The sequence below is a fragment of the Marmota flaviventris genome, chromosome 14, assembly GCF_047511675.1.
Source record: "Marmota flaviventris isolate mMarFla1 chromosome 14, mMarFla1.hap1, whole genome shotgun sequence".
NCBI lineage: Eukaryota > Metazoa > Chordata > Mammalia > Rodentia > Sciuridae > Marmota > Marmota flaviventris.
Genome location: NC_092511.1, coordinates 76,968,052 through 76,985,873, shown reverse-complemented (window position 1 = coordinate 76,985,873; position 17,822 = coordinate 76,968,052). Strand labels below are relative to the sequence as shown.

The following is a 17,822-nucleotide window of genomic DNA, read 5'->3' as shown; positions in this document are numbered from 1 at the left end:
CTGGAGGAACTGCCCTCTGTCCCTATGAGATGTCCCTCTCTATCTCTGGGAACACTCTGCTTTAAAATCTACTTTCATCTTCATATGCAAGATTTATAAAAATCATATATACATATGCATATATAAGTATATTTAATTTTATTTTTTTTCTAACTGGGGATCAGCCCAGGGTCTCACAGGTCTCTACCACCTGCTACACCCCCCAACCCCACCCTCTCTGTATGAATACTTTTATTACATACATATGTATGTGTGCATTGAATATATGACCTTATTCTGTGTTTCAATATACAGGAATGTCATCCCATTGGATGTCCTTGAATCTGACCCCATGAACTTGATCATACAGATATATTTTACTTATCTTTTTAAATATTTATTTTATTAGTTTTAGGTGGATACAATATCTTTATTTTACATTTATGTGGTGCTGAGGATGGAACCCAGTGCCTCACGCATGTCAGGCGAGTGCTCTACCACTGAGCCCCTGCCCCAGCCCCTCATACAGATTTTATTTTAAATGCTGTGTCATAGTGTTTTCTTGTGCATAGTTCAAGGTTTAGTGGGTCTCAGATCCAGGTGCTTGTGCCCGTGGAGGAGCGTGGCCATCCTGGAGGACAGGCCTAATCTTAAGGGATGGGCCTCAGGCTTTTCAGCTGCTGTGGTGTTTTTTTTCAAGATGGATCTGCCCAAGAACAGGAGCCGGGTCAGGCTTTCTGCTGGTCATCCCTCCTGGCCTGGCCTTTCATGGCTCTTCTTCTCCCATTTTAAAACAGAAAGGTGGACCCTCCTGGGCTTTGCTGTGGTATCACACACCCCAAGGTTAAACCCCGCTGGCGCACCAATCAGAGTGATACACCTGGGAAATTGCAACTCACTGTCCAGCACTCAAGAACCGGCAGAGAGTGCCCCTCTCTTTGGCAGAGTCTCAGAGATCCTGAGGCAGAGTGCCTGGGGCAGGCTCTGGGCCTCAAAGCCCCACCACTGTCCACGGATCTCCATCTGCTCTCCACAGATCTCCACCCGCCCTCCACCCTCTCCACCCACTCTCCACCCTCTCTACCCACTCTCCACCCTCTCCACTCTCTCCACCCACTCTCCACCCACTCTCTACACTCTCTACACTCTCCACTGCTCTCCATCCTCTCCACCCTCTCCATCCTCTCCACCCACTCTCTACCCTCTCCACCCTCTCCACCCACTGTCCACCCGCTGTCCACCCTCTCCATCCTCTCCACCCACTCTCTACCCTCTCCACCCTCTCCACCCCTCTCCACCCACTTTCTACCCTCTCCACCTGCTCTCCACTCTCTCTCCACCATCTCCACCCGCAATCCACCCACTCTCCACCCTCTCCACCTCTCTCCATCTGCTCTTCACCCGCTCTCCACACTCTCCACCACTGTCCACCCTCTCCACCCTCTCTCCCCCTTTCTCCACCCTCTCAACCCCCCCTCCACCCTCTCTACCCACTCTCCACACTTTCCACCCCCCTCTCCACCCTCTCCATGCTCTCCACCCTCTCCACCCACTCTCCACACTCTCCACCTGCTCTCCACCCACTCTCCTCCCACTATCTACCCTCTCCACCCTCTCCACTGCTCTCCATCGTTCTCCACCACCATCCACCCCTCTCTACCCTCTCTATGCTCTCCACCCACTCTCCACGCGTTCTCCACCTGCTCTCCACAGCTGTCCACCGCTGTCCACCGCTCTCCACCTCAGACCTACATTTCAGAGGTGAGGCATCTTTGTGGGCTGTACAACCACACGTCCATTGGACTGTAAGAGGAGCCAAGCTTCTTTTTCAGCAGAAAGTCAGTCTGACTTGCTGATCTGTTGGACATGGAGGACTGGCTTTTCTAGTGAAGTCAGGCAGTCAAATGAGCTAAATCTTGAGCTTCAAGATTTTCATGAAAATAAAGTTTAAACCTATGATACAATAAGAGCATTTTATCCAAATGTTGTGTGTGTTGAAATTTGATTTGAAATTCAATTTAAAATATTCCTAGTTCCCCCAACAGCTGCTGAGCTCAACACTTTAGGCATTTAGGTGAAAGGACAGTATCACTGACCCCTATGTGGTAGGCTCTGGGGAAGCCCCATCCGGTAAGCATCCAGGAAACAGGACAGGAAGTGGCTCTGGAGGCGGTAATAAGCCACATGCAGGCCAGCAGTGACCAAGTTTTCGTTTTCCACAAAGCTAAACGAAGCCCCGTTGGGGCTGGAACTGACATGGAACTGTGTCCCTGAGTTCACTGAGTGCTGCCTCCAGCACCTCAGGATGTGACCTTGCCACAGGAGAGAGGGTCTCTGGAGAGGGTCCCAGGGATTCTCAGAGGAGAGGGACTCGGCTCAGACCAGCAAGGCCCTTGACATACAAGGTGGAAGAGAAGTTCAGCAGGAGGCAGACAGAGGCTTTTCCAGGAGGCGGTGCACACCAAGGGGGACTCCGGCCTTCTCAGAGTGAGCAGCCCTGCCCTGGGCTGGGGCCGTGTTTACAGAAGGGCTGTGTGGGGGGCCCAGGCTCCCGGGGAGCCAGGTGGAGCTGCCCAACTTGGAGCTTGGTGTTTCCCTCATTTTACAAGAGCTTGGGCCCAGCTTGCTGCTCAGGGTTACAACTGCGCTGTCTGCATCTCAACCGCTGTGGGCAGTTCCTTTCAGATTTGGTATTTGTCTCTCTTTATCCTAAATCCCCATCTTAACCTCCAGTAGAGGACAGGTTATCAAGTCCACAGGCGGTCACTAGGACGGGCCCTAACCCAACCTAACTGGCGTCCTTGTGGAGAGGAGGAATCTGGATGCAGACACACTGGGAGAAGCCCTCTGGAAACAGCGCAGGACTGGGCCAGGTCTCTACAGCCAGGAGTGCCAGAGGCCAGCGGCTCACCAGCACCAGAGCCTTCTCACAATCCCAGGGCAAGCTCACCCCTCACCCCCTGATCCCAACCTTCTGTCATCCAGAACTGGGGGCAATGCATTTCTGTTGTTTAAGCCACCTGACTTGGGGTACTTTGTTATAGCAGCCCAGCAAAACAGTACAGCAATTGGCAGAGCATTGGTATTGCCATTTCAAAAAATGGAACAGCTAACAGATTGGTGACTCTGTTGTAATAAAGCACATATTTCTTTATGGAAACCAGATTTCTCAGTGCTTACATCACATGACAAAAAGGGAAAATGCGTGATTCCAGATTCGGTCTCATTCTAGAATAAGTGATATTTTCCTATGGCTTCATGAACTAACTGGGCCCTATTTCATTAAGAGCTGAGGTCCCCTCCTGGAAAGCTATTTTTAAGACAAAACTTTCTTATTCTGAGGTAATCGAGGACTGATACACAGTTATAAAAAACAATAAAAGGGTACCGTGGTGCAGGCCTGTAATCCCAGTGTCTCAGGAGGTCAAGGCAGGAGGATTCCAGGTTCAAGCCAGCCTCAGCAACCTAGCAAGACTCTGTTTCAAAAAAAAAAAAAGGCTGGGATGTAAAGTGTCCCTGAGTAAAATCCCCAATACTAAAATTTTTTAAATTAAAAAAAAAAAAAGAATACAGAGAGATCTTGTACCTCTACCTTGTATCCCCCAATGATCACATCTTGCATAATCTTAATATGATATCATGAGAGGTTACCTTTTATGCCTGATGATTTTCAAGATTTATAATTTATTTTTATTTTGAATAATCATGCACTACAAATGGTTGTAATGAAGACACTAAATGTGTTTTTAACACTTAGAAATTATGGTAACAGGAAATTAAAATTTACATACTTTTTGTGCAGAGAAGTGTCATCAGAAGATCTCAAATGTATGGAGGAGGCAGGATAGAACTCATCAATTCAAGGAGGAAACAAAAGTAATAAAAAATTTGTTAAAGAAGAACTTGTTTTTATATTTTAAAAATGGGTGATGGTTGTAATAGAATTGGTATATTATTTACATGGCATTTGAAATAATTAAAAAGGATGACATAAAGGTTTGAATTTAAAAATAAATATCTACATTGGAAATTATCCTTTTTACAATGATGAAACATCTTTAATGTCAAGCTAAAAATGAGTGAAAGAGGCTGGGGCTGTAGCTCAGTGGTAGAGCCCTTGCCTAGCATGTACAAGGCCCTGGACTCAATCCCCAGTACACCCCCCCCCAAAAAAAAAATGAAATGAATTGAAAAATAAATAAAAGTGAAGAAGTGTGGAGCGCAGTGACTTAGATCTTGGTCTTTGACTCCCTCAGAGCTGCGGCTGTGCTTCACTCTGGGAACTTCCTGTGTAAAGTGCAGCATGAGATTGCCCAGGAGCTATGGTAATGCCCTACTGAGGAACTTCTGTGCAAAGGTACAGAACAACAACTGTCTTGACCTTGAGCCCAGAGGCCAGCTGCAGGAGATAGATAATTCTGAGCATAAGAAGATAACCATGGTATCTTGCAAGTGCTGCAAACTTCAAGCCTGCCTGCTCTGCAGAAACTCTGGACAATGTGCGTTTTGGGCTCAGCAGGGTAATAACAGGATGTTCCCAGCACTGCAACAGTAGAATAGCTACAAAAAATGTTTCTAGTTCTGTAACTTTTTAGTGAACAAACAACAATGTGCTCTAACTTCTTGATTGTGAGATCCTATATATAACAAAAGTGCTGAGCTAGTTCTGGGCCACTGCTCCTTCATCTGAGGTGGGTATCCCACTGGGTCCCAGATTTGTCTCTGTGTTTGTGTGTCTTTCTTAATTCCTCATTGTCCCTTGCTGGTTTTTAGGGTTTGGCTGTGCAGGTCATCACAAAGAAGTGTACCCATCTTGTAGTAATATTATTCACAACAGATAAACTGAGGGCACAGTCCAAGTGTCCATTAACAGATGAGTGGATAAGCAAGATGTGGCCTCTACACACAGTGGGACATGACTCAGCCTTAAGAGGCAGGAAACCGACAGATGCTACAAAGAAAGTAGAACAGCCTTGAGGACATTGTGCTGAGTGAAATCAGCCAGCCAGAAGACACAAGAGGTGCCCATGCAGTCAAGGTCACAGAAACAGAAAGCAGAAGGGTGGGTGGGATGGGAATGGGGAACCACACTCCACTGGTAGTTTCGGTGGTGCAAGATGGAGAGTTCTGGAGATGGAGGTAGTGCTGGTGACACAACAGAGCACATGCAAATGCCACTGAACTGTCCTCTGAAAAATGGTTCAGTGACTTTTATGTTTTGTGTAATTTACCACAATAAATTTAAAAATATGAGCAAAGGCGTACATCATCTTTTATATTTTGGGGGCTTACAGAGCAATAAGGTCCATGACAGTGCCACTGCTTAGCCATTTCTCTGCAGCTGGCCTTTAGGCTGCTTCTGATTTTTGCCATTATAACACTACCACGAGCCCCCTGTACATGTTGATTAGAGTCAAGGACAAGACTTGCCCTTGGCTGTCAACCTGGAGAAGGGGTGTTCTGAGAAGTCTGTCACCTTGGAAGGCAGGACTCATTTCAAAGAGCTTCTCTTCAGCTCCAAAGCTCTGGACATTTCCACAGTGCTGGTGGGGACATGCCCACGCCAGCTGCAGGCCCATGTGCATTCCCCTCAGGCTTTGTAGTACTGGCTTGGTCGGTCTGTTCAGCTCTGCTAACCTGGCAGATAAGCATGGGCATGTCCTGTGTGAGCCAGCATGTCCCTTGTCATGATTGAGGCTGTCTTTCTGCAGGCTTGCTGGCTCCTGGGCTGTGCTGCTCTGCCAGATGCTTGTTGTATCCTTCCCACCACCTGTTGGGGGCAACAGGATTTAAGCAACGTCCACCCTGCCCTGTCTTCCAGAACACACCTCACTTAAAACATGAATTTTGTGGATGCTTAGAGAGCCTGTTCCTTTCCAACAATTGCTAACTACCAATTTCCCCAACCAAATGGGTCTCAACTCTTTGGAGGATGTCCTGAGACCTGTCAGTTGAAGCTCACAAAAACACTGAGCCAAAAGTTCCTCCCTTTCCTTCGTTTCCTTCCCTTCCTCCCTCAGTCTTCCTTCTGTCCCTGTCTTCCTCCCTCCCTCCCTCTTCCTCTCCTTCCTTCCTCTTCTCACTCTCTCATTACTCTGCTTTGCTGGTGGAAACAGTCCGTTGTCTTTAAACAGTCTACTCACAATGGAAACTTGAAGGAGTCGGTGGAAAATTTTCTTCTTACAGAAGTAGGTTAGTTCATCTGAGTGCTGATCCAGGGTCCTTGGGGGAACCTCAACTCAACCAGAAACCTTTTCACTCCCACGTCTTACAAACCATCCCTGCTGGTGACAGGCCCACTGGGGACCCGAGCAGCTCTGGCCACCTGTGGGGCGAGCTGTGGAAGCCAGCGCGTGCAGCGATGGAAACTGCTGGGGGAGGACTGGGTTTCCTCAGCTGCCCACCGGAGTCCGAGGGCCCGGCCAAGGCTCGGTTCTGCAGCTGGGACCCCGGACGTTGATGGAACTTTCCTCCTCCGGAACGCGGGGTGTGCAGGTGGGGAGGGGTCGCGTGCAGACCTGGCGAGGGGAGCCTTAAGGGCAAGCGGGAGCAGAGCTTTCCCGCGCCCTTCCCGTGGCTGGGTCCCTTCTGCCTCCTCCCTTCCTCTTCTGCCTTCTCAGGATGGTTTGCACTTTCCCAGTTTAGCAGGAGGAGAGGAGGGAGCTGCCCTCTGGCACCTCCCACGCTAAAATCAACCTTTGCAAGGTTGCTGCGGGTGCCGGCGGCTGGGCCCTGACTGGCGTCTCCCGGTGCTCTACCGCCAGTCTCTTAAGACAGGATGGAGGACGGTGTGCCGCGTGCTGTGGCGAGGAGCTTGGGGGCCCTGGGTTGTGGGTGCCGCGGTCCTGCGTGTCCGCCGACGGCTGGCCCGTTCTTCAGGTCCTGGCGCTGAGGGGGTCTCCGCGAAGGGGACAGTTACTGTGTAACGCCGGGATTAGGGGTGCAGCTGCGCGGAGGCGAGCCAGGACCCACCCGGAGCAGGGGGTGAGATGCGGGGGGGACACACTGGCGGCCAGGGCCGCACCTGAACCAGCAGGGTGGCGGCGGCAGCGGCAGCGGAGAGGAGCCCAGGAGGGCGAGCGGCCAGCCGCCTGGAGGACCGCACGGCCTGTGGGGCGCAGCAGCCCCGCGGCAGAGGTGGGCCGGTCCCGCGGCTGGCGAGGGGCGCGGCTGTCCCTCTCCGGCCCGTCCGCCTGAGCCTCGGGGCCAGCCTTGGGGTGCGGAGCATCACCCCACCTCCGGGCAGTCCCCGGCGAATCCCTCCTTGGCGCACAGCAAGCCCCGCGCGGAGTCGCCAGCGCAGCTCCGGCTCCTGCTCCGGAAAAGCGCAGCTGCCGTGGGCGCGGACATCAGGGCCGTGGAAGGTAGGAACGGGGTTCAGGGTGCGGGGGCTGGCCAAGGGAGGGACCCTGGGGTCCCCGGCGGGGTGGGGGAAGGAGAGGAAGGATCTAAGAGTTGGAAGTAAACTCGGAAGACCGGCCTCGCCTTCTTCACCAAACGGGGAACCTGGCCTGGGCTGGTGAGCCTCCTGCTCCGGGCATCCCGGGCAAGGGCGGAGGCGCTCGCCACCCACGCGCTGGCTTAGCCCGACCCTGCAGGAGGCGACGTCGCTCTAGTTGGCAGGTTCTGGAGCGGGGAGGAGGGGACGACTCGGATTCAGTCGCTCGGGACCTCGCGTAGGGACCCAGGTGCACGTTTCTACCCGCCAGGGGCGGCCGGTACACCTACCCCTCGACCCTGCGGCCTCGCCCGCCGTCCCTTCTCACGATCCTGTTCTGTTACAGGTCACCTGTTCTGTTACAGGCCCTCAGAACCCGATTTATCTTTGGCGACCCAGATTCAGTAGTGGCGGTGGCCAGGGTGGCAGGTGGACTTTCGGCGGCGGTGGAGTGGCCTTGGCCCCCGACCTCCCCAGCAGGCTCGGCGACTACCGGGAAGCCTCCGGAGCGGCGCCTGGGTGCAAAGGGCCAGGAGGTCACAGGGTGTGACCTGAACGGTGAATAGGAGTCCTCAAATCCGAGATCTCTCTTCTTGGGGTCAGGAGAGGGGTTTTTCCAACTCTCCGCTGAGAGAGAGAGAGAGAGAGAGAGAGAGAGAGAGAGAGAGAGAGAGAGAGAGAGAGAGAGAGAGGAAAGGCCCTGGAGTGGAGATCCCGGGTTTCCGGCGCCCAGGGCCCTACCCGGGCTGACTTGGCGAGATCTGCGGGCCCCCAGCGGTGACCCCTGGGCGGCTGCGCGCAGGGTGCCCGAGACAGGTGGAGCGCTAGGCTCAGGATGTCCCCCTCGGACGGCAGCAGAGGAAGATCTGAGCTGCCGCCAGCCGTGTGCATGCCGGGCGCAGGCGGAGCTGGACGCGGGGGGGGCGGGGGGGGGCCCGGGGCTCCAGGATGGCAGGTGAGGGCCGGAAGCGCGAGCCCCCGCCGGCCCTGGAGGTGCGGGAACCAGGGGTCGCGGTCAGCGCAGGCCCTGCCCTCCGCCGCCGAGGCGCGCGTGTCCTCAGGCCGGAGCTACAAGAATCCTCCTCTCCCTGTGGTCCGCAGGAGTCCTGAGCGACCACACACAGCAGCGAACCAGGGCCCTCTCTGCCTCGGGCTTATCAATTAACATTTAGCCTAAAGTAAAGTTTTCCCTCTCTTTTTTAGCTTAAAAGTATTTTAGAGAATAAAAATATTGTAGAGAATTTAAAAAATCACTCCTAGTGTCAACATGGAATTTTAATGTTTTTATTGTATATTTTAAGAATTCTGTTTTTTTTTAAGTTTTTTTTTCAGTTGTAGTTGGACACATACCTTTATTTTATTTATTTTTATGTGGTGCTGAGGATGGAACTCGGCCTCTTCGCGTGCTACATGAGCTCTGTACCGCTGAGCCACAGTCCCAGGCCCTCCTGTTTGGTTTTGTTCTGTACTGCTTCATTATTTCCCATAATTGTCACTAAATTTCTAGCCTGCTTACTTGCTTCTTTTTCCTTTTTTTGTATGGGGATTGAACCTAGGGGCACTTAAGCACTGAGTCACATCCCAGCACATTGTTTATTTTTTATTTTGAGACAGGGTCTTGCTAAGTTGCTTGGAGCCTTGGTAAGTTACTGAGGCTGGGTTTGAACTTGTGATCCTCCTGGCTCAGCCTCCCTAGCCACTGGGATTACAGGTGTGGGTCATGCCTGGCCTCAGCCTGCTTTGAAAAATGATTAAATCATATTTCAGACAATTTCTCTATGACATGCCCTTCCTGAATCATACCTGCTAGCTGCATGACTTTGCACTGTTTCGTCCAGCTAGTTGGGCATTTAGGTGGGGTCTGCATTTTCATTTTGAAGTAGCATGTAATTTTGATTTTTTATTTCTTAGTTATGCTACAAGTTTGTAAAAGGTGTTTACAGTTTTTTTCAAGTGGACAGGTATTTACCCTTCTCTTTGTTTAAAATTTTTTTACTCTGCAGTTTGAGAATGTGATTGTATTTCTGCTTTTTGGATTTGAGTTTTGATTGATGGTTGATTTGTGTGTGTGTGTGTGTGTGTGTGTTACAGGGTATTGACCCCAGGGGTGCTCTACCACTGAACCACATCCCCAACCTTTTTATTTTTTATTTTGAGAGAGGGTCCTGCTGAGTTGCCCAGGCTGGCCTCAAACTTGCAATCCTCCTGCCTCAGTCTCTGGAATTACAGGTGAGCACCACCAAGCCCATTTGTAAATAACCTTAGGCATAGTTTTGCACAAAATTCCATAAATTTATTAACCATAACTATTATATCTTTACTTTTTGTATACTTCATCTGTCAATTGGATTTTCCGTTTCTTCTAATTTTTAAGTTTGTGCTTTCTGTATTTTAAAAGTGATATTATGAATGTAAAAATGCTGTTGAGATGATAAATAAGGAACCATACCAGCATATACATCTTTTTATGCATTCTGAATTATTTCTCTTGGTCGAGATTTTCAAAAGGAAGTGGGCTTTCAAGCCAAGTTGTCCTTTTAAGGATTTGACAAATGTGTACATGAGAATGCATATTTCACTAAACTCCACTCAGCAACAGGAATTAGACACACGTACACGTATTCTCTCTATATATACATATATGTACATACATATTTGTCAGTGTTATATTTGAGAAAGGCAAGAAATGAGATACTTTTTTTTTTTTTGGTTTACCATTTACAAATCTTTCACATACATTCTCATTTGACCCTCCCGACAACCCTGTGAGGTAGGCAGCACAGACATTCTTCTCAATTAACAGATGAGGAAAGTGAATCTAAAAGCAGTTAACTGATGTGCCCAAGGTTCTATAGTTAGCAAATAGTTTGTAATATCAGTCTTTGGCCTAAAAATTAAGTGCCCAACCTCCCCTCAAACTTGCCTTACCTACTTCACAGGGATAATGAAGATAAAATGAATTGAAAATTAGAAAAATACTTTGAGGGGAAAAACCACTATATAATTATACCCAACATTGCCCATGATATATGGCTCATTCCTCTTATTCCAGTTTGTGCATGAACCAGAATTTTATATTACTTCTATGCTCAACTAAGCAATTAAGTAAGGCAGGGTAATAGTGTGATCCTGTTTAAAATTAGATAAATTACAATCAGGGTAACTGCATTATTAAGCAAATTGAAAAACAGGCTAATGTGCAATTAGGACCCAATAAAGCACACAGCAAAGCAAGGCAACATTATCAGATAGGGCATGATTGCATAGAGGGAAAATGTGGTGTCAGAGTTAAACTGGCACACACCCAGTTATCTAAGGTGAAGTGGTGGCAAAGAAGAGTTATTTGTTCTGCATTATGTAAATAAGAGAAGATGATTCTTGGGAACCCATGCAAAAGCATCTTGTCACACAGATTTCTCCAGCTGCCTAAAGAGAATATAAACACGGTCATCTTCATTGTCGAGAATGATTCTATCTATGCTTATATCCAGACTAAACCAAGGAATACCTCCAAGCTAATCTTCCGTGGCTAAAATACAACTAGTACCATTATTCCTAATTAGACTAATAAATAGATATCTTTTAATGAATTAGATGGCTGTTTAGTTTTTTTTTTTCAGGATTCACTTTGGATTCTTCTGCTTTAAGACCCAAAGCAAGTTATTGAGTTTTTTTTTTTTTTTTGTGATTCTAAGTATATGTGTTTATAACAGTTGAAGTGTGAATTTAACATATTAAAAGAGTTTTACAGCATCTGTTTAGAAAAGATTGTATACTATACAAACTATTCAAGTCATACAAAACCATTTTGCAGTGTCTTTTCAACTGAGAAGAATTCTATTCAGCACTCTTCTCTTCCGAGGTGGTTCATACTGAACAAGCTTTGCTTTCAGTTTTTTATTTTCTTCTACAGTAGCTTCATATTTTTCTTTCATTTCTGCCCATTCTAAGCTGGGCAACTCTATTTCTGGATTTTCTAGGTAGCAGCTTAAAAAATGACAAAATCATAGAATTTGCAGGGAAATGGATGGCATTAGAGCAGATTATGCTAAGTGAAGCTAGCCAATCCCTAAAAAACAAATGCCAAATGTCTTCTTTGATATAAGGAGAGTAACTAAGAACAGAGTAGGGTCGAAGAGCATGAGAAGAAGATTAACATTAAACAGGGATGAGAGGTGGAAGGGAAAGGGAGAGAGAAGGGAAACTGCATGGAAATGGAAGGAGACCCTCAGGGTTATACAAAAGTACATACAAGAGGAAGTGAGGGGAAAGGGAAAAATAATACAAGGGGGACAAATGAATGACAGTAGAGGGGGCAGAGAGAGAAGAGGGGAGGGGAGGGGAGGGGAGGGGGGATAGTAGAGGATAGGAAAGGCAGCAGAACACAACAGACACTAGTATGGCAATTTGTAAATCAATGGATGTGTAACTGATGTGATTCTGCAAACTGTATATGGGGTAAAAATGGGAGCTCATAACCCACTTGAATCAAAGTGTGAAATATGATATATCAAGAACTATGTAATGTTTTGAACAACCAACAATAAAAAATTTAAAAAAAAAAAAAAAAAAATCCAGGGACTGGGGATGTGGCTCAAGGGGTAGCGCCCTTGCCTGGCGTGTGTGCGGCCCGGGGTTGATCCTCAGCACCACATACAAAGATGTTGTGTCTGCCGAAAACTGAAAAATAAATATCGTTCTCTCTAAAAAAAAAAAAAAAAAAAAAAAAAAGTCCAAAGCACTATTAGGTTTCTCTGGTTCTTCATCTAAGGCTACCAACACCTTGGTCAGCATGTCCAGCACCCCCAACTTCTCCAAGTACCTCTGGAACTGCTCGCACTTCCAGTCGGTGGCTTTGTAAAGGGCCTGTAGTGACAGCGGCCACTGCGTAGTTGGTGCTGTGTAGCTGGTGGCTGGCTGGCTCCGAGGAGCACTGCTCGAGAGATACTTTTTAAATGTAAGAATTTATTTTTGCAGCTGACCTCATTTTTCCCCTGTAGGTCTGACAACTAGTTGAATTTTCATTTTCAGATGTGGATTGTTAGTTCTTGTCCTTCTATGCTCATGTTTTCTTTTTGTGTGTGATTGTGTTTTCTATGTTTTAAACCAGTGAACTTAATCTTGGCAGCTCTCATGTTATAGAAATTGTGTTTCTGTTTTTCTACCACAAAACGCCTCACTGAGGAAGAAAACTCACCCCTCCAAACCTGATGTTCACCCAGCCAGCCCCTCTGCTGCTCTCCCAGGACAGGAGTCCCTTCAGCAGGACACACGGACTGCAGGTCCTATGCAGCCCCAAACTCTACAGTTTGGGGACTTAAAAAAAAAAAAACAAAACATTTTTTTTTAAGTGCATTTTGGCTGAAATATAGGAAAACTGGTGTCCAGTGAGATGACGTGGGTTCTTGGATAGAGACATTCCTATTTTGAGGTCTCTCAGAGAGGGCTGGTGAGCAAGGAGGGGGCTTGGGGCTGGGACCTTTGGCCTTTGGCCCTGTCTGCATCCAGGAGTGGTCAGGCCAGATATTTACAGGGCCCCTTCAGAGTCCCTGCTGTCCATGGGGTCAAAAGGGACTACCTCTCTCTTGTTTCTGACACAGGGAATCCATGTCCTCTCTCTTCCTGGTGAGCCTGGCTGGAGGTTTACTTATCTTTTAGCTTTATTATCTTTTCAGAGCCAACTTTTTTTTCTTTGATTTTCTCTATATTTCCTGTTTTCAGTTTCAAAGATTCTGTTCTAATTTTCAGTATTTTTTTTCCTGCTTTAGGTTTAAATTGATCTTCTTTATCCTGTTTCTCAAAGGAGAAGTTTAGATGGTTGATTTTAGGTCTTCTCTTTGTATCTTTTTTGTGTGTGTTGGCACTGGGGTGGAGGCCAGGACCTCTGGCCCGCTAGGCACGTGCTCTTCCACTGAGCTGCACCCCCAGATCTTCTTTTTTTAAAAACAAAAGCATTTAATGCTGTGAATTTCCCTCTACATATTACTTTGCTGCATCCCATAAATTTTGAAAAGTTGCTTTTCCATTTACATTGAGATCAAACTATTTGCAAGTTCTCCTGAGGCTCCTTTTTCTCCCGTGTGTGTTACTGAGAAGGATGTTGTTTGATCTTCGATCCTGTGGAGACTTTTGCAGGTGTGTGATTTCTGTTGTTAATTCTCGTGTGGCCTGAGCGCTTTGCATGATTTCTGTTCATCTAACGCTGTCGGCTGATCTCAGGGTGCAGAGTGTGGTCTCCTTAGGGGGATATTCCCTGTGAGCTTGTGAAGAACCTGTCCCCACTCCTGCTGTGTGGAGGAGACTGTCCATGAGACCGGCTGAGCCCTGGTCCGTCCAGGTCAGTCAGACTAGTACTAATTTTCTGTCTGCAGGATTGGTCGGTGACGGGAGGAGGGTGTTGACAGACCTTTCTGTAGGTATGGATCTCATTCTCCCTGCATCTCTGTCATTTCTTGCCTCCAGCGAGAGACCCTGCTGTTAGGGATGTGCCTGGTGAGGGGCCTTGTGTCCACTCTTCTCAGTGTGGCCACCAGTGTCTTTCTGCCTCCCTTTACAGCCCATCTGAGTCTTTATACTTAAAGTGGGTTTCTTGTATGGTTAGGTCTTGTTTTTTTATCCTCTGACAATCTCTTGTCTTGAGCTGTATACTTAAACTATTCACAAAGTGATTTTTTAATACACTGGTAAATATCTACTGTGTTTGTAAATAATCTCTCGGGGTCAGCCTCTCTGTGTCTTTCCCTCTTGCCTCATCCACTGAGAGAACTACTTATCAGTGTTTTCCCAGTGATGTCCTGAGTAGTCAGCCGGCATCTTGTCTAGCTGTATGTGCAGCAAACACTTCCTGCTGGGGGCAGTGGCCACGACTGTCGTCCCAGCTGCTCGGGAGGCTGAGGCAGAAGGACCACAGGTTCAAGGCCAGCCTGGGCAACTTAGTGAGACCCTGCCTCAAGATAAAAATAATTTTAAAAACGGCTGGGGCAGAGTGCTTGCCTAGCATGTGCAAGGTTGGGATCCAATCCCAGCATCACAGAAACAAAACAAAACAAGATAAATGCTTCTTCGTACCTGGGTGAGAACCCGGTGTCCAACACTGGGGCAGTACAAGTTTAAATCATGGCCCACTGGCCTGGAGGAGTGCCACGCAGCAGGTAAAAGGGCCAGTACATGTGTATGTCCAGAAATAGAACAAACCCTAACAGATATTGCTAAGTGGTTCACAGGCCAACATGCACGTTACGATTCTTTCACGTCAAGACCGTGTGTGTGCATGTGTAACACAAAGGAGAACCTCTGGCACCGTGGAAACTGGTGTGCTGATGGTGGATTTGGGAAATCGAAGAAGTATTAGTTACATTTCTTTAAGACAATAAGTGTATTCATATATTCACGAATGTGTGAATGCTTGTTTTTTAAACAAGCATTTTTAAAATGAAAGGCTTAAAATTGCGTTCCCTCAGAAGAGAACATCTGCATGGCTTAGGAACCTTCTGGAACCTTGTCATGGGCTCATCTGCTGTAGGCCCACAGGGCCATGATGTCCCCAGAAGCAGCCAGTCTCAGCGCTGTGTCCCTCCAGTCTCCCAGACTCTGGGCACAGTGATTCCAGGTGGACAGTCTTGGCCAGAAGGTGGACACTGAGGCTCACAGGACAGGAGCCTTGGCTGGCCAGGGTAGAGCTGGAGCCCCCAGAACTTTGGGGGCAGAGTAGCCGAGTGCTGGAGTACGTTGGGGGGCCTGTGGGGAGGCACGCTGGTGAGGGTGGCTGGTGTGTCCCTGGGCTGCTTGCTTAGGATTTCCAGAGGCCCATGGGCCTGGGGGCTTTCACGAGGTTGGAACAGGCTGCGATTTACAGGCAGGGCTTAAGGACACAGGGGCACTGAGAGTGTCCCCATGCGTCCCCATGGGCCTGGGGGCTTTCAGGGGGTTGGAACAGGCTGCAATTTTCAGGAAGGGCTTAAGGACCCAGGGGCATTGCCCCTTGAGGGCTCCAGGCAGCCTGCTGGTTATTTTCCAGGAATGACTGGCTTTTCTGCCAATTAGACGTTGTGTCAACTGAAACGAGCCAGGGCTGGAGCCCTCAGTGGCCTTAGGTAACAATGGGATCCAAACCCATTCGATTCATGACCTTGAAGCCCACTCTTTCTGTTTCTCCTGGAGATGAGGAGCCCACGCATGCAGAATCTCTGGTTGCAGTTATGCCCCAGGTAAGCAAGGGCATCCCACCTGAGGGAGGCGGGCCTTCCCCATGCCCTTGGGCCTCCCCCATGCCATTTGGCCTCCCCCATGCCCTTGGGCCTCCCCCATAACCTTGGGCCTCCCCCATGACCTTGGGCCTCCATTACCAAGGTTACTTGGTAATTTCAATAGTGTGCAACTAAGTCCCCTGGCACTCGGAATCAAGAATGCGTGGGCACATGGCTGCATGAGACCTCAGGAACACCCCCAAGCTTTGCAAATTTCCCCTGGCAGAGTGGGGGTGTGGGTGGCCTCTGTCAACCTTCAATGGAAGAGAAGCAGGCTCCACTGCGTGTCAGGGAGTTTGTCCCCAAGGCCTGTCCCTGCTGAGCATGGCGTGGTGGAAAGCTGTTATTTCCCTCTCCAGTCTACAGGTCCCGTGAATTCAAAGTGGCTTCCAGGTTTTCTTGGGAGGTGGCCGGGCAGGTCAGTGGGAGAGTTAGTCAGGGCTCTGTGACCATTGTCAAAATTCAGCTCTAGCTGGGTGTAGTGACGAACACCTGTAATCCCAATGACTCGGGAGGCTGAGGCAGGAGGATTGTGAGTTCAAACCCAGCCTCAGCAACTTAGCAAGGCCCTAAGCAACTCAGTGAGACCCTGTCTCTAAATAAAATACAAAAAAGGGCTGGGGATGTGGTTTAGTGGTTAAGCACCTCCAGGGTTCAATCAACTCTTATCTCAAACAATTCTCGGCAACTAAATGCAGAAAGCAAAGTTGTAAAATGTGTTTTGGGGAAAAATGATGTTTTAAAGACATGGGGTGAGGCTAAATTTCTTTGATCAAGACATAAAAGCACAAACCACAGAAGTGTGATAATATATTATTATATTAAAAAAATGAACTCCACAGTACAGGCCTAGGGGTGCAGCTCAGTAGTAGAGTGCTTGCCCAGCAGACACAAACTCCTGGGTTCCATCGCTAGTGCCACACACACAAATGTGTGTAGGACAAAAATCAGTACAAATTTAAAAGACAAGTCTCAAGTTTGAAAAAATATTTGCACAAAAACAATAAAGAATCATTATCCACCTATATACAACTTACAAATTAATAAGAAAGACAATTAACAATAAGCAAGGAACATAAGCTAGCCAATATCCAAACAAAAGACTCTAAACTTTACTTAAATTAGTGAAATGCAAATTAAAACAACTGACACTTCTTCATAGTCAGCTTAGTAAAAACTAATAAGTCCCCGACACCAAACAGAGTGAGGATATGGCCAAAGAAGAACTTGAATGCATAGTTGGTGGGAGCGCGAGTTGGTGGCACCATCTGGACAGCCTGGCCATCTCTAGGAGAAGTGGAGATTCCTGGCCCTAGCACTTCTAATTTAGTGCTCAGAGACACTTCTATGTAGGAGAATGTTCATGAAAACATGAACAGCAGAAATTGGAAACTCATGGTAACAAAAATCGGAGACGACCTAGTATCCAATAACCGAGGAATGGAAAAACTCCCTGGTGATAAGTGAAACGCCACCATGAATGAGCTGAACAGTCATCAAGTGTACCCAGCAACGTAATGTGGAATGAAACCAACAAATTTCAAAAGCACATGCACAGTTGACATTTATTAAAAAAAACATAAAGACACATGCAAAGCAAAGCTCTATATCATTGTTGTGTTGTTATTTCTAGACACATACTTACATAACCAAAAGATCACAAGTGGGAAGAGAGGGGAGCCTGATGGCAGAACCAACAAACTCCGACCAGTGGGCAGCCAGGAGGCTGGAGCCCTTGGTGAAGGAAAGGTCTGGACACCAGCATTTTGAAATAAAAGAAAGAAGCAAATTCAGTAAAATGTTAAATTTGCTACCTTGGACAAACATATTGCGTTCAGTACTTTTCTTTATGTTTGACATATTTCATGTTGTAAAACAAAAATGTCCTGTGTGGGTCAGTGGAGTGGATACCTACACGCAGAGTCCACGGTCTGAGCCCTGGAGAAGGCCCTGGAACCCCAAGGTCAGTGCGTCTCCCAGCCTGGAGTGGAGGCAGATCCAGGCTAGTTCAAGACGGCTAGTGACACTGTCCTGTAGTGACAGAGGTCCGAGCAGCATCCCCTGAGGCTGGGCTGCCGGGGCTCCGCAGTGCTGTGTCATCAGCGCCCAGGTAGGGCTAGGTGTTCTCCTTACCCCTGTTTGGCATTTGCGGCTCAGAA

At 48.0% G+C, this 17,822-nt stretch overlaps 2 long non-coding RNA genes across 3 annotated transcripts; one reads left to right on the top strand and one right to left on the bottom strand.

Annotated features, from left to right (window-relative positions):
- Positions 1-352: 352 nt before the first annotated feature.
- Positions 353-8,330, bottom strand: LOC117794966 (uncharacterized). Of its 2 annotated transcripts, none has more exons than XR_004618839.2 (6): positions 8,159-8,330; positions 6,123-7,932; positions 3,771-5,749; positions 3,368-3,455; positions 1,680-1,932; positions 353-685 (listed from the first exon to the last, which is right to left on the bottom strand). It is a non-coding gene; the product is annotated as an uncharacterized lncRNA (long non-coding RNA). The 2 variants fall into 2 exon arrangements; XR_004618838.2 differs by lacking the exon at positions 8,159-8,330 and having other exon boundaries at positions 6,123-7,605; positions 7,708-7,798.
- Positions 8,331-8,391: 61 nt separating this feature from the next.
- LOC114103223 (uncharacterized) lies at positions 8,392-17,489 on the top strand. The gene is made up of 3 exons (XR_003584627.2): positions 8,392-9,646; positions 15,435-15,624; positions 17,297-17,489. It is a non-coding gene; the product is annotated as an uncharacterized lncRNA (long non-coding RNA).
- The last annotated feature ends 333 nt before the right edge of the window (positions 17,490-17,822 follow it).